Source organism: Micromys minutus (assembly GCF_963924665.1).
Source record: "Micromys minutus genome assembly, chromosome: 1".
Taxonomy (NCBI): domain Eukaryota; kingdom Metazoa; phylum Chordata; class Mammalia; order Rodentia; family Muridae; genus Micromys; species Micromys minutus.
In genome coordinates this window covers 115,265,286-115,280,145 of record NC_137969.1, presented here as the reverse complement: position 1 = coordinate 115,280,145, position 14,860 = coordinate 115,265,286, and the positions used below count along the sequence as shown (strand labels likewise).

The 14,860-nt window shown below is 45.3% G+C and overlaps 1 protein-coding gene across 2 annotated transcripts in view; it reads left to right on the top strand.

Moving 5' to 3' along the window:
- Positions 1 to 12,608: 12,608 nt before the first annotated feature.
- The window catches only part of RREB1 (ras responsive element binding protein 1), a 57,098-nt gene continuing 54,846 nt past the window's right edge, over positions 12,609 to 14,860 (top strand). For both annotated transcript variants that reach the window (XM_080926676.1, XM_080926675.1), the window contains exon 1: positions 12,609 to 12,667. The gene's annotated coding sequence lies outside the window, so the exon portion shown is untranslated. The remainder of the gene's footprint in view (positions 12,668 to 14,860) is intronic.

Sequence of the window (14,860 nt, the reverse complement as noted above, 5' to 3'; positions counted from 1 at the left end):
CCAAGATTACCAAAGAAAAGGTACTGTAGACCTACCCTGTCCAGAGCTCAAGCCTCTAGTCAAGACTAACCATTTAAAGTAGATTCACAAAAAATTAACAGTTCTTGGGCTTAGTGGGTAAAGGAGCCTTTCACCAAGCCTGAGACCTGGGGCTTCCTTAATTTTGCTGATCCATAATCGTCTCATTCCACTGTGTGGCCCAAACTCCTTCCTCCACAAGGATTTTCCTCCATCTTTTAACCACTTTGTTTTCCACTGTGTTACCTGATGCAGTCAGTCCATGGTCATTCCTAACCTCACCATGGCCACAGGGAGCCTCCTCTCCCTTTTCCCTTTGTGATGGATGCTTCACCCCAGCCCCCTCCCCACCAGTAACTCTTCATATCTTTCCTTCAAACCATCATAGTTGCCTCTTAACTAGGTCATGTGCCTCTAGTAATTCATTTTTTTTTAATTGATGCCAAAAGATTTTTAAAATATGGATATGATTAGTTTATCCCAGGCCAAAAAAGAAAAAGGGCCCATCAGTGGGTTTCCACAGTGGCAGGCTAAAGTTCATCCCTTCCCAGATGGAACCTTGACCTCCGAGTCCTTCTGCCAGCCTCATCTTTGCCATTTCCCCTACTCCACTCTCCCTCCTTTCTCACAAAGTGCTGTATGCTCTGAGAACTCCCAGGGGAGCTTTTTTCATGGGTCAGAAACAAAGCAAAAGGTTTGTAGTTGGATGGGGGCGGGGTGTGGGTGGGGGTTTCTTTTGCCAAGTAAGGGCAAGGCATAAGAAAACAATCTCAGTCATTTAATGTCTTTATCTCATTTTAAGGAGTGCTTTGTAACCTTAAGTCCCAAGCAATTTAAATGATAGGATGATGGAATAAATGAATGCAGACCAGTTAATTGTGGGCATCAGCACTAGAGAAAGGTGAAAATGCTAGGACTTGGGAACTCGTGTTCTTACTGCCAACATCTGGTTTGCCTTTGCCCTACTGCCCTGTGTTCTGCATCTCTCACCTCTGGTGAGCCCCACAACTTTAAAGTGTTTGGCCCATGGTCCACTTTCCCTTGGGTTGGGAATTTGCTCTGTTTTTTACCCTCTGGTGCTTCTGATATCTGGAGCCTCAGGAGACTCTAGTGGGCTGTAGTGCCTGCAGAAGGTGAGCGTGGGTTTTCCTCCTGTGCAGAGCACAGAAACAGTGTGGTGCATCTTCAGTAACTAACTCTGACACCTGGAGAGACGTTACTCAGTTCTGTGGATTGGATTGGGCACCCTCAAAAAGCACTAAGGATGGGCCTAGAACACTTCCTTCCTTCAGCCCTCCCATCTACTGAACTGTATATTTGGTAGTAGAAGCCAGAATAATACAAAGAAACTGAGCTCCTCTGTCAGGGAAATTTGACTATAAATTTTCATTTATTTTTATTACTTTTACATTTACACAGAGGAATCATAAATGGACTTTTCTTGCCTCAGCTCGATCAGGGAATTAAGGGTTAGCTACAGGGAATAAAGAGATGGCACTTTCAAAATTGTTCTGTCTTTATCTTTTGCATTTCTCTCCTACCTGTAAACACTGTTTCTGTAATAGGCAGCCAGTTGTGTTAATTAATTAGTACTGGAGTGTCATGATCAGAGGTCACAAGGGCATCCATTCTCTTTCCCTACTATTTAGTGCTGGGCATCCAACTCAGGTCAGCAGGCTTGGTGGCCTTGGAGGCATCTTGCCTGGTGCTCTGGGTTTGGTTTTCTGAAAGTGCTAGAATTATACACATGTTCCATTATACCAGCTATAGTTTTTGTTTTCTTTAAATATATATTGAGTCCCCATTGGGATCATGCCGGGATATCACTAGCTTCTAATATACTCATGGAAATGTGCTTACAATTGTAATTCAGTTAAGCAACTGCTGTTCACTTAAACTGTATTTTGATTTCTACATGAGCATGTGTGTGCCTGGGTTTAGTGGACTGTGTTTGTTCCCCCTCTCTGGAATTGTAATGAAGCATTTTTAATAGCATTTAAGTTTTTCTCAAGAGTGTGTGTTGAGTGAGTGCTGTAAATATTATTGTTTGGCAAGGTTTCTATTTTCTTTGTACAGGGTTTTTCTGTCATGGTCGGGGAGGGGGGGAATTAAGGGTGTTGAAGGGTACCTGCTGATTGAGCAGAACCAGTTACTGACCCCTGTTCCCTCACTGGCCAGGCCTTGTGACTGTGGGACAGGGGCCACATGGATGGCAGTTGTATCTAGCCTTGGATGGAATAGCATAGCTCCTTTGTGTGTACATACAAGCACTTGTTCTTGGTTCAATGGTTAAAGAATAGTAGCACATACAAGTTATAGTAATGTATGTAGATGGGAATAATGGCTTACACCTGTAATCCAACAGGTTGAGACAGGATGATCATGAGTTCAAAGATTTTTTTTTTTTTCATTAAAAATATGTAAACTGTGCTTTATTCTAGCTAGTTTGTACGCCTTGAAGATAGCTAGCTATCGTGTTTGCTGTAGACACAGCAAATCTCTAAGTGACCCCAGAAAGCACGTTCTTTCCTTAGGCATGTCAGGTCTCCCCCACACCACGACACAGGAAGGTGAGATAGGTCAGTGGATAAAGGTAGCCTGAGTTTTATCTCCCAGAACCTATGTAGCAGTGAAAGAAGAAAATCAACTCATATAAGACGTTTTCTGATGTCCACACATGTACCACAGGTACATGTATAGCACATGTGCACAGAAAATAAATTAAAATGCAAAAACTAGTTTCAAATGTGCTACTTTATCGGACTACAAGGTTAACTTTGGAGCTGAAGTGGATGTTGGGTAAGTGTTGCTCAGACATTGTGACAGGCAGGAGAGGCAAGTATTTGGAACAAGTCAAACAGCCCCTCCAGGCTAAGCTACAGGAAGTCCAGCCCTTGGCTTTGAGTGGTCAGTAGGAGATAAAGTGTGGACTGTTAGAGGCTTGGCCCCTCCTATCACTGGATGGCAAACTGTGAAAGGAAGATAAAGAAAGTGGGGATGTTTCGAACAAAACACGTTACGCCTTTATCGAATGCTTGGTTTATGATTATATTTTGGAGAACTCTGCTTGAGATGTGGGTCTGTGTTCCACAGACAGGTGAAAGCAGTTCCATGTCTTCTTGGTTGAGAATGTGCAAATCACTTCCTACTTATATAAATAGGCATCCGCACGGTCATCCAAATCTGTGTGCCCGGACATTATGCTAAGGTATCTGTCTCCTGGAATTGTCCAGCCATCCAGCCATGTCCAGGTGTCTGGGACCCTCCTGGGTCTCTGAGTGGCACTGGAGTCAGGGCTTCCCTTTCCTTTTAGCTGTGGGTCCAGTGTTGGCTAAGTGATTATATATGAGAGGGAGTTCAAGGAAGGGACCTGTCTCTCTGGGGCTATCTTCCCCTTTCATTTTCTTTGTGTACTTTGTAACACTTGGTGGGAATTCAGTTCTTTGAAAGGAGCTGTCTGTTTAGGGTGGGGCCTGGAAGATGTGAATTGGCATTTAGAAGCCTGGGCATGTTCAGCACCTAAAGCAAATGAGCCTGTGTACTTCAGTGACACAGGCTTCTTTCCAAGCTGTCAGGACGGAGGGCAGCTCTTCACAGCAGTAAGACCAAACCTAATCCTGCAAGCCCCACCCCTGGCAGTCCAGTTGCCATAAGCTAATCATCCTTCCAACGGTCAAGGCCAGGGCAGTCAGGACTGGAGCCTCAGACTTCCTTCAGTATTGCATTAAATCTCCCCAACCCTGGGCTGAGGCTGGGTTGGACTAGCCTCTCTCTGTACTTTCCTGACAGTTTCTTAGGAGGGACAAGTCTTGCCCCACAGTCATATTTGCTTGTTGGTGATTTTTGGTTTGTTTAATCAATATTCACCAACCACTTGTATATCAGAGTATTTGTCTGCCTTCACAAGTACAGTGGTGAATTCTTTTCTTAGAGGGAAAATTGGGGAGATTGGGGGAGGAAAGACCATCCGTTCTGTGCACAAAGGCAGCCAGCCCATCAGGTCCCTGGGAGCTTGGGCACGTCACTTCCCGGCACAGTCATCCTCAGCTGACAGTTGGTAATGTCTGATTACCCACTGTGAAATTTTGACCACAGCTGACCACTTTTCCAATGGGCAACTGAAAGATGTGACTTTCTCAGTTCCATTGCCTTCTAGAAGTGACCAGGGAAGGAGCAATTCAAGCAGCAGTTCATCTTTCCCAAATTCGCTGAATTCTGGGAATGTGCAGCCTCTTCTGAACTGAGGTTAACCACCTGCCCCGGGGTTGCTTAGCTTGCACCCCTTCAGAGAAGATTGGAGGGAGATTCCTGACGGCTGCACCCTTTCCCCAGCATAGCAGAAAGGCCAGCCGGAGACCTCAGGCTCATGAAAGAGTTGCAGGATATTGCCCAAAACTCTGCAAACTGCTACTGAACTTTACCCCAGCTCCCCCCCCCCCCCCCCAGCTGTAAATGTAACAGGATACTTAGTTCTATTTCAGAGAAGGACCCAGAACAGCCAGATCACTACAGTCCAGTTGCAGACCAGGCACGTCACGTAGGTTCAGGCGCTGCAGTTGGAAGAGAAAGGCTGTGTTGGGAGATACAAGGAAGCAGCAGCCATGCCCCATCCTTGTGGGTGTGAGTTCTTTCTTGGTTTAGCAAATGTGGAGCTGAGCAGGGTGTGTTTCTGCAGTGCACAGAGCCGGATGGGTTTTATTTCCCCACTTGCCTGCAGCGCCTGAGAATCAACAGCTGTTCTGCCCTTTGCTATCAGTGGAATTGCATTTGTGATAAACCAACTTACACATTTTTAATTGGCTCATTTTGCGGGATGAGACAGGATTTTTTTTTTTTAAAACAAAGATCATCACCTTGGGGTGCTGTCATAGCTTTGCCAATATAACAAGAGACACTGGTAGAAAACTAGAGGTAGGCAGACTCAGCATCAGAGTGAGAGATGGGCAGGGGCAACCAGAATGTTGGGTGATAAAATATAATATTAGTTGGGGGGAGGGGGAAGGAACAGTGTTATACTGTTTCCCATATATTTTTAATAATTCCACTCCACTCTCAGGAGAACTGAGGCTCAGAAATATGTAATTCATCAGCCAGAAGAATCATAATCTGATCAGGTTTTTAAAAATGATCTTAACATTTGTATGTCTAGTTACTGACTCTGTTTGAACATACCCAGATAAAGCAAGCATATGACTGACCTTATGGGCCTCATTCCATCCAATGGCTGTTCTTTCAAATCCCTGGTTTAAGGTTGGCAAGATAGCTCAGCAAATAAAGGTGCTTGCCTCCAAGCATGAAAACCAGAGTTTGATTCCAGAAACTCATGATTGACAGGGAGCCAGCTGCCTTCTGACCTCCACACATAGTAAATACATTCTTCTTCTTCTTCTTCTTCTTCTTCTTCTTCTTCTTCTTCTTCTTCTTCTTCTTCTTCTTCTTCTTCTTCTTCTTCTTCTTCTTCTTCTTCTTCTTCTTCTTCTTCTTCTTCTTCTTCTTCTCCTCCTCCTCCTCCTCCTCCTCCTCCTCCTCCTCCTCCTCCTCCTCCTCCTCCTCCTCCTCCTCCTCCTCCTCCTCCTCCTCCTCCTCCTCTTCCTCCTCCTCCTCCTCCCTCCTCCCTCCTCCTTCTTCTTTCTTCTCCTTTTTTATTACCTGCATTCAGGTTCCTGCCCTGATATACTTCAATGATAAACTTTTACACAGAACCATAAGATGAAGTACCCTCTACCCAACAAACAGAAAGTCTTGGTTTGAAGAATCATGGGTTCCAGTATAGTTTCTTTGTGCCTTCCACCATTCGTCAAGTTTGTCCCAGTAGGCCTGTGGGATGAATGCATGGACCTTCCAGTCCTGCAGCGTTTGCAGACAGCTCTGTGTGTTTTAGAACTTCAGGCTCTTGTTTTTCTACCACCTTGGTTTCCCAGGCCTTCAGCTTCCTTGTGTCCTTCAGCTGAAGGCTTTTCAATGGCCTTTCTAGTGACTCAGTAAATACAAGAATCTTGGAGCCACAGAATCCCAGATGGAGACATGTTGCCATTCCACAAGAGCAGTGGACAGTTCAGCAGGTAATAGTCATTACTGTAAAGGATTGTCAGGAGGATTAAATACATATAAACTGCTTACTGCATCTCTGACTTTTGCCTCAGGATATGCCCCCAGATGTTCTCTGGAAGTATCATACATGAATACAAGCAGGCTTATAGAATAGTTTTTTAAGGTGACTCTTGTTTTCTGTGACTCGTAGTCTTGTCTTTTCCAGTTTTAAGTTCTACAGCAGGTATACTGTAGAGGCCCCTCCCTAGCCTTTCCTGTACCTGTTGTTTCCTGATAAGCCAGAACTGCTCTGGTGGTAGGGTAGAGTGGGAGTCAAGGTTAGTCCCCACCCTAAACCAGGTGACCATGCTCTTCAGGTAGGCAAGGACATTTGTCTGAGTTAATGCTAAAGCTCTCCAGTCCACACAGGCATTCCTTGTATGGGTGCAGACCACCTTGACCTCTTACCGGGTCTTTCCCTAGGCTGTTTGGGAGAGAATGATACAGGCTTCTGCTAAGCAAGGAGGCAATGGACTACAGGACCTAGTAGCCAAGCCAAAAAAAAAAAAAAAAAGACCAATGTTTAGATAAAGTCTGGCCTGCCTGGGGAAAGGGCCAGGGACTGTTCTTTTTGCACAGCATGGTGCCAAGGGCCACCCGTGTTCCCCTCCCAGGGGAGGAGGGTGCTGGGTGACAAATGGCTGCCAGGTGGCAGCTGCATCCTGGCCTTGTGAATTTGTCAGTTGTTAGATACTGTCTGTAAGATGTGCTCCCTGGAAAAGAGCTGCAAGGAGTGGGCGCAGCTTCTTCAGTGTAGTGTGCTTACAGGAGAGCCTACAGTCAGGAAGGTGCTGCCCACTTCCTTCCCATGAAGAAGCAAGGAGCTGTAGGAGGAAGAGTGACTGGGATGTGGTTCAGTCCAGCCTGTACCTACCAGAAAACTGTCCGTTAGATTTTTTTTTTTTTTTTTTTTTTTCATCTTTATGGTGCTAGGGATAGAACCCAGGGCCTCAGATGCTGACCAGGCACTGAGCTGTGGAAGGAGTGTTCTCCACTTGCTCTTCCTCCCACCCTCCCTCCTTCTCCTCAGTAGGTCCCGGGCTAATGTTCAGGCTGTAGGAGGCAATCATGCTCCCTAACTCTTCTCTTCCCCTCTGCCCTTTGTTGCACGTTCCTTATTGCCCAGGAGTGGCAGAGAAAAAGGCACAGTGAGGTTGTCCAGATTCACAGAAATCCTGGCCAAAGGGCTCCAGTGAATTTTCAAGGAGTAGCCTAGGCTTGAAGAAGAGCGTTTGCTAGAGAAGTGGTGAGTAGGGTCCAGGGCTGCAGGGTCACCTATGTGTCACAGTCCATCCCTGCCCTGTCTGAAGTTTATGTCCAGAATGTTTCTCTGGAGGGACCTAGAACACAGGACTAGTGTAGATGACTTCCTTCTCTCTCATAATTAGCTGTAGTAAGTAGTCTCTACTTCAGTGCCTTGGTGTCTGTTCAGAGCTTTGATAAGCCAGTGGCTCTCAGAAAGGTTGTTGGTGTAAATCCTGGGGTGTTTTGACCTTGTCGTTGACCTTCCTGAGCTGGTTCTCAGGGTGACTAAATACACTCCCCCAAAGGACTGTGAGGAAGGGCTGCCAAGCCTTCCCACAGAGGTGTAAGTTTAAAGTAGAGGCCATGGATTTTCATTGCTGGTGAAATGCTAGGCTACAGGTAACTGCCAAAACATGCACAATTTTTAAAGTATCTCATGATGAGGTTTATACACGTTCGATAGAACGCATATCTGGGATTTTGTTTTGGATCTTCTGTCTGATTAGCACTGGTCTGATCCTTTCTCTTGATGTTAGCCCTACAGTTGGGACTGGAGACAGCTGAGGCTCTAAGTGTGCTAGTCCTCATGGGATGAGGAGCACCTGTGCCCTTTGAGGTGCCAGCGTTAACGTGTCAGCTACAGTTAGACCTCTTGCTGTCCTGATAAACTCATTAGTAGAGTTTCTTTAAATGATATTTGTCTAGTTAACTTATGCTATCTACTACCCTCTGGTCTCCTACTTTTTTTTTTTTAAGGGTACGTTTATTTTACAAGCGGGTGTGCATGCATTCTATATTGTATACATGAAGATGTACTTAAGGGCCCCCAACGGGGATTAGATCTGTTAGAACTAGAATAAAAGGTAGTTGTGAGCCCCGATATATGGGAACTGAACCAGGATCCTCTGCAAAGAGCAGTGAATGCCGTTAACCATTGAGCTATCTCTCCAGCCCCTGTCCCCTACTGCTAATATACATACCTGGTTGGTTTGTTAATTTGTCACAACTGTCTGCCCTACAACACAGGAGTGTGGACTCCTGTTATCCAAGCCTACACACAGTTTCTGTGGAAGCAGGCATAAGCTGGAAGACTTGAGTTTTCCTGGTGATGGATAAGTTGGAATCAGCCATTGCACAGGACCGGGGCCCCTAAATCGCTGGGGTTGAGCTGTGGGACTTCCTTTTAGCCTCCCTAAACATGAAGGCATGGCAGGAGAAAGTCTCTCCTCCTTTGAAGGCCAGACCTGCCTCATTCCTTTGACCAAGGACAGAGATGAGAAAGGGGAGGACTCCCTTTCTTTTCTTGCCCAGGTACAGATGAGAAACGAAAGACCAGGTCTTGGGTAATTTTAAGAGCAGAAGTGACTCATGCTAAGATTGTGGGAAATCACGACTGCACCTATGCTCCCAAGCCCTGCACTGGGAGTCGCACATTTTGTCCAAAAGAAACTTTGTTCAGAAACATTGCATCAATTTATTCTCCCAGGTAACAGTTAGCCATAATCTCTCTCCTCTAAGTAGTTGCTTCATCTGCATAGCAAGGGTCAGCCCCAGATTTAACACTTGATGGTGCTGCCTTTTTTTTTTTTTTTAAATTATTGTTAAATATGATGGCAGAGTTACATGTATCTACTGTTTGGGATGAAAGGGCAATGAATGGACCCATGAGAATTATGGAGGTGTCATGCATGCTTGGGCAAGAAACTGAGCAGAGTGGTAGCCATAGGTACTGGTGGGTGACAAGGCCAGAAAGCAAACTTGGGCTAAAGCTTGGAGAGTGACAGTTAGAGAGCGCTCCTTTCCTTCGGAGTATTGAGAAGTGGAACCAGTCCATCCCTGGATGACCATCTCACCCATTGTCATGCTTGTGTCTAAAACTTGGTCTGTGCAGAAGCAGCAGGAGTGCACGCCCAGTCTCGGCAGCTTATCTTTACTCAAGGCAGCAATACAGAGTTAGCTGTAGCACCCTACTGTGCTCAGTTAGGCAGGGGTTGATGCTGCTGCAAGATGCCCGAGCCTCCTTCTGTGCCATTGGGGTGTGGCCTGGTGACTTTCATGCCTTGCCACCCTATCCAAGGCATGGCCTAGCTCCTAAGCCAAGAAACACATCAACTTCCTGGAACTCAGAGAGCCACCGTCTTTGCTCTCAGCCTTCAGAGCACATACAAGGCCATCCTGGTTAGCAGACAAGGGTTTGCCTTGGTTTGGGGAGTGGGCAGGCTTGGACAGTAGGTTCTGTCCTCAGCCTAGTCCACCCTTTAGATGTTTTTGTCATTTGTCAGTGCATTAGCAATTCTCATATCTGAACTTCTTTCTACTTTGTTCTAGATTGGCCTGGTCTGGTCAGGTAGCTCTCTTCTCACCCCCCCCCCCTCCATGAACCATCCCTTGTATTTGTAGCCATTATAGGGGCTTATGCTGAAGCCTTTTCAGTTAAGTATTATAAAAGGCCAAGGCATCTGAACTTACTCCATATTTCATGGGAGCCTCAGGACAGATTATTTTAGATTTCATCTTCAGAAGCTGGGATGCCACCCTTCTAAACCATCTTGCCTTTTGCCTTTCATCTCTGTTGCTATCTCTCTAGACCTGGAGACAGGCTTCTTAATCTTCTCTTGCTGGCTTTAAGATAGCATTGTTCCTTATCTGAGGGGGTTGGAGGTAGGGCTGGCCTCCCCCTGCCCTTCCTCCTTCCAGAGAGAACTCTGCCTTTTGTAAGATATCTCTCCTCTGACTTTGCACAAGACTTCTGGCAAGGAAAAATCCAGATATTCAGCATCCCAGACCTACCCCCAAAAGCTGTAGAAGGTCTTTGTCACTTTTTCTCTTCTAGGACATAACTAGAAATAATACCCCCACCAACCCTCCATTTTTCTGATGTGGTGGTGATGGAGGTAAGGGATGTCTGAAGTTCCTTCTGAAAAACTGCCTTGTACTTTTCCATCCTTTCAGCTTTATGGCTCCCTTAGACCCTGTGGAACTCAAACAGGGAGGTATTTCTTGTGATCCACATCATCCAAATACTTTACATCCGAGGTCAGATGATGCTGTTTCAGATCAAGTCTCGCCTGACCCCGTGTATGGAGTGTATCTTTCCCCTGTGGTTCTTTGTGCTTGTGGGGAAGCTACTTGGGTTTGCTTGCTTTCTTAAGTGTCAAAGGAGAGAGAAGGCGTGGTCTGGATTTTAATGGGATGTTTAGGTTGTGGAAATGTTTAATTCCTGACCCTTGTCTCTGACTCTGAAGCTTGTAGTTGACTCCACGTATTTGGAGATCTTGACACTTTACCAAAAAAATGGGAGGAGCTCTGCTTTCTAGACTCTGCTACTAAATTTATCATTGTATTTTAAAGATTGTTTGCACTCTTACTCTTGATATTATTTTTCTTCAGTGGTAAGCATTGAACCCAACGCTTCAGCATTATAGACAAAGAAATACCAAGTTTGTGACTTTTCTTTTCCACAGTGGTATAGGTTGAAGGGATGAATCTAAGACCTCAAGAATAGTAGGCTAATGCTTTGCCACTGAGCTACATATCCCAACTTTATTTTAATGCTTAATTTCTTTCTAGACATTAATAAGTTTAGATAGATAGGGGTGATCTGCAAGGGTATTTTATTTTGTTTGGACATTTCTGAAACCTTGATAGGAGTTCTAAGTTGATACTATTTATATATTTGAGACAGGGTCTTCCTATATATAACCTAACTGGATTGGCCTTGGACTCAGAGAGATCTACCCACCCTGTGTCTACTACCATATCTACCCTTTGGTTCATATTTTAAAAGATGCTGGGAAAATAGTTACTACTGAACTGTGTATGCCAACCTCATGTTGTCATGTTTAACAGTAAAACAAAGATCTTTACCCCTCTGTCCCTGGCATCTCCCATTACTTTGAATAGTGAACAAGGATGCTGAGTCTCTGACTCTATCTGGAGAATACTGGTTATATCAGGTACCTTCAGGCATGCGGTCTCTATGGCTCATTCGGAATCTTCCCTGTAAGTTGCTCCATGTTTGCCGGTACTCTAGAGTCCAAAGTACTTTTCAAAGAGAATGCCATAAAGATGAAGAATGGAGTTACTGAAGTATGAAAACAGAAAAACTGCTGGAGGAATCTTGATGTCGAGGGCGGTGGAGTGTTCTCATCCATACAGCTCAGTCCTGCCCAAGTGAGATGCTTGATGACGGCTATGTGGTGCACTCACACAGCGTGTTTCCAGATGCTGAGAAAGTGAGAAAGGAAGGAAAAAGGTGCTGCATGCCACCTTTCTGCGGCATGTCTGACATTCTCAGACTCCCGAGGGAACACGCAGGAAGAGCTTTTCTGTATCTTCTTAGTTGTATTGTAATAAACAACATCCCCGTATTTGTAGGAATCTCTACCATTGTTAAGTGCACATCTGTTATTTTCTTTAGCTCTCTATCCTCTCCTAGGTTTCTGCTAGCACCAAGTGCTGTTTCTCTTTTCTTCCTTTATGCTGGAGAATCTTCTGAATCTGTTCAGACATTTTGTCTCTATTTGGTGTTTATAGTGCTGGGGATGAAACCTGGGGCCTCGAGTGCTAAGCAGGTACTTCGCCACTGAGTGGTACATGCATTCCGGTGCTATGACCATGCCACAAGGATGCTCAAAGCTCCACCTAGAGCTAGCATTCTGAGCATTTTCATGTCATTCATGAGCCCTCAGCTTCTCTGGAATGCAGGATGTGCTTTGGTAGAGGTGATGGGGGTCCTGGCTATTGAGGGCACACTCAGTGTCAGCAGCACTGTAAGAGGTGATGGGTGTCCTGGCTGTTGAGGGCACACTCAGTGTCAGCAGCACCTGTAAGAGGTGATGGGTGTCCTGGCTGTTGAGGGCACACTCAGTGTCAGCAGCACCTGTAAGAGGTGATGGGGGTCCTGGCTGTTGAGGGCACACTCAGTGTCAGCAGCACCTGTAAGAGGTGATGCGGGTCCTGGCTGTTGAGGGCACACTCAGTGTCAGCAGCACCTGTAAGAGGTGATGCGGGTCCTGGCTGTTGAGGGCACACTCAGTGTCAGCAGCACTTGTACTATCTGGAGGAATCAGCTACAGCTTGCTTACAGCTACAGCTATAGGGCGGTGGGAATTGTCCTCATCATGGTGGCACTGAATAGAGGAAAGTAGACAGAAGCAGAATTCTTCCTGCTTTTAAAGCCGGTTAATGTTGTCCTTTTATTTTTTTTCAGGTTGTTCCAAATCTGTGCTCCAGAAGTGGTGGCTGTAAGGTGTGACCCTGCCCACACTTGGGCCCAGTCCTCATCAGCTCCCAAGGAGAACGGAGAAAACAGGTCAGTTACCCTTACAGGCCTCCTTTGGGTCTCAGTAACAAGTGAGTCTTGCGTGCATTCTCCTGTCCTCACCCTGAATCATCCTGCTGTTTTACCAGGCTCTTGTCCCCACCCCCCACCCCCACCCATTCTTCTCCAGACATAGAATGGGTTAAAATGGTAGCTGCAGCTTGCTGGTTCTTGATCTGTGGAGTCTCTGTGTGGGATGAGGAGTCTCAGAATGGGATGTCCAGGGTTTGCCTCATAGGAACCAAAATCTCACACACTCCTCCTCCTTCCTCTTTTCTTCTTCCTTCCAACTCCCAGTTCCAAACTGCCAGTTCCAAACTAGGACAGTAAAACTGATAGAGTCAGCTGAATGGTGTGGTCAGTCACATCTGTGACAAGGGAGCTTCATCAGGAGTCCTTCTCTGATTCCAGTTGGACATGTTTGTATTAAAATCCTGCCAGTGATTTTTATTTTAAAGATGTGTGTGTGTGTGTGTGTGTCCGTGTCCGTTTGACGTGTAAACATTAGGGACTGTACTCAGGTTGTCGAGCTCGGCACCAAGTGCCATTATCCACAGAGCTATCTCGGCAGGTTTATCATTTTTATTTTTGTTTTAAAAATGAGCTTAATTGCACTATATAGGACAGTACTGGGCAGAAGAAATCGTGTGAGAGAGAGAATAAAAACTGTCTTAAGTTTGTAACTATTGGGTTAGTCAAACACATTGCACATGGATCTTAAACTATTAAAATTGTATTAGGCCGGTAGGCAGGAGGCCTAACAGCTTAACCCCACAAGGTGGAGGATTTCAGCCCTTGTGGTACAAGCACAGGACTGGGAACATGAATATCAGTATCCTCTTTAAAGCAGGCCTGGGAAATGACATTGTACCTGTGGGGTCCAGACTGGGAGAGAGAATCAAAGGGAAAAATTGTCTTTCATAACATCAGCAGGTTAAATGTTTTCATTTGAATGGTTGTTGTTTAGTATTGTTTGGTGGTTACATAGGATCAACTAGAACTAGCCAACATGTTTCTGGTCAAATTATCCTGTCCCTTAGCATTAATGTAAAGATGAATGCTGTTTTTAATGTTTTTCTAAAGCAGAACAGTTAACAGCTTTGAATTTGCACTAGGCTTTTCCTTCTGCCCTGTTCCACAATCATTCCAAAGGAAAATCCCAGACTCAGCCAAGGGCAAACTGGCATGAAGTTGTCCCCAGTTCTAAGGACAGCATGGTGGTGCTTCTGAAACGTCCTCTCAGGATGTGTTCAGGCTCCTCTCCTTTTCTTAACTGCATTCTCATCAGAAATCCCTTTCAAAACCATGCCGATGTTTACTCAACATTTCAAATATGGAGAGGAAGTAAACAAATGGGTTCTTAGCACCACACTTTACACTTTATCCCCTAAGAGGAAATAAATGTAGCCAAGGTCTTCCTGTCCAGACAATGGGAAACATGATTGCAAGGCTTTTCTCCTTTTCAGGTAGGGAAACGTGTGTACATGTACATATAGCTGCTGTGCGAACTCTGACTGGGTTGACGGCCTGTGGTTTAATTACTTAGTTTGAACCCATCTCCCATCGACTGTGGGGCAGGGATTATTGGTAGTTTGTCTCTATGATTTGTCACTTGCTATTGAGCTGAGCATGGCAGAATATAACCATATGTGGCTGGGCTTGGTGGTGCACACATTTAATCCTAACACACACACACACACACACACACACACACACACACACACACACACACACAAGTTCACATCCCTATTTAACATGCTGCTTACACTTACTGCCTACAGTTTGCTCCAGCCTCAAGGACTCCTCAGGCAGCAGTTGGAGACATTCTCTCAAAAGAACAGTGGAGTTGCAAAGATCCATGGCAGGCTATATTCCTCTGTTTCTAAGGACCAATCTTCAACAGAAATATAAAAGTCATCCCAAGTCTTCATAACGTCTTTGGAAAGACTAATAAATATTCTAGTATGAGGATATCTGAAGGAGACCAGCCTGGGTAACAACAGAAAGGCTCCCTCAAAACAAACATGGCAACAGATCATCTACGTAAGCCAAGCATGGTGGTACATGCCTTTAATCCCAGGACTCATTGGGAATCTCTGTGAGTTAGAAGCCAGCCTGGTATTCATAGAGGATTCCAGGACAGCCATGACTAGAGAGAGATCCTGTCTATAAAGGAACAAAAAG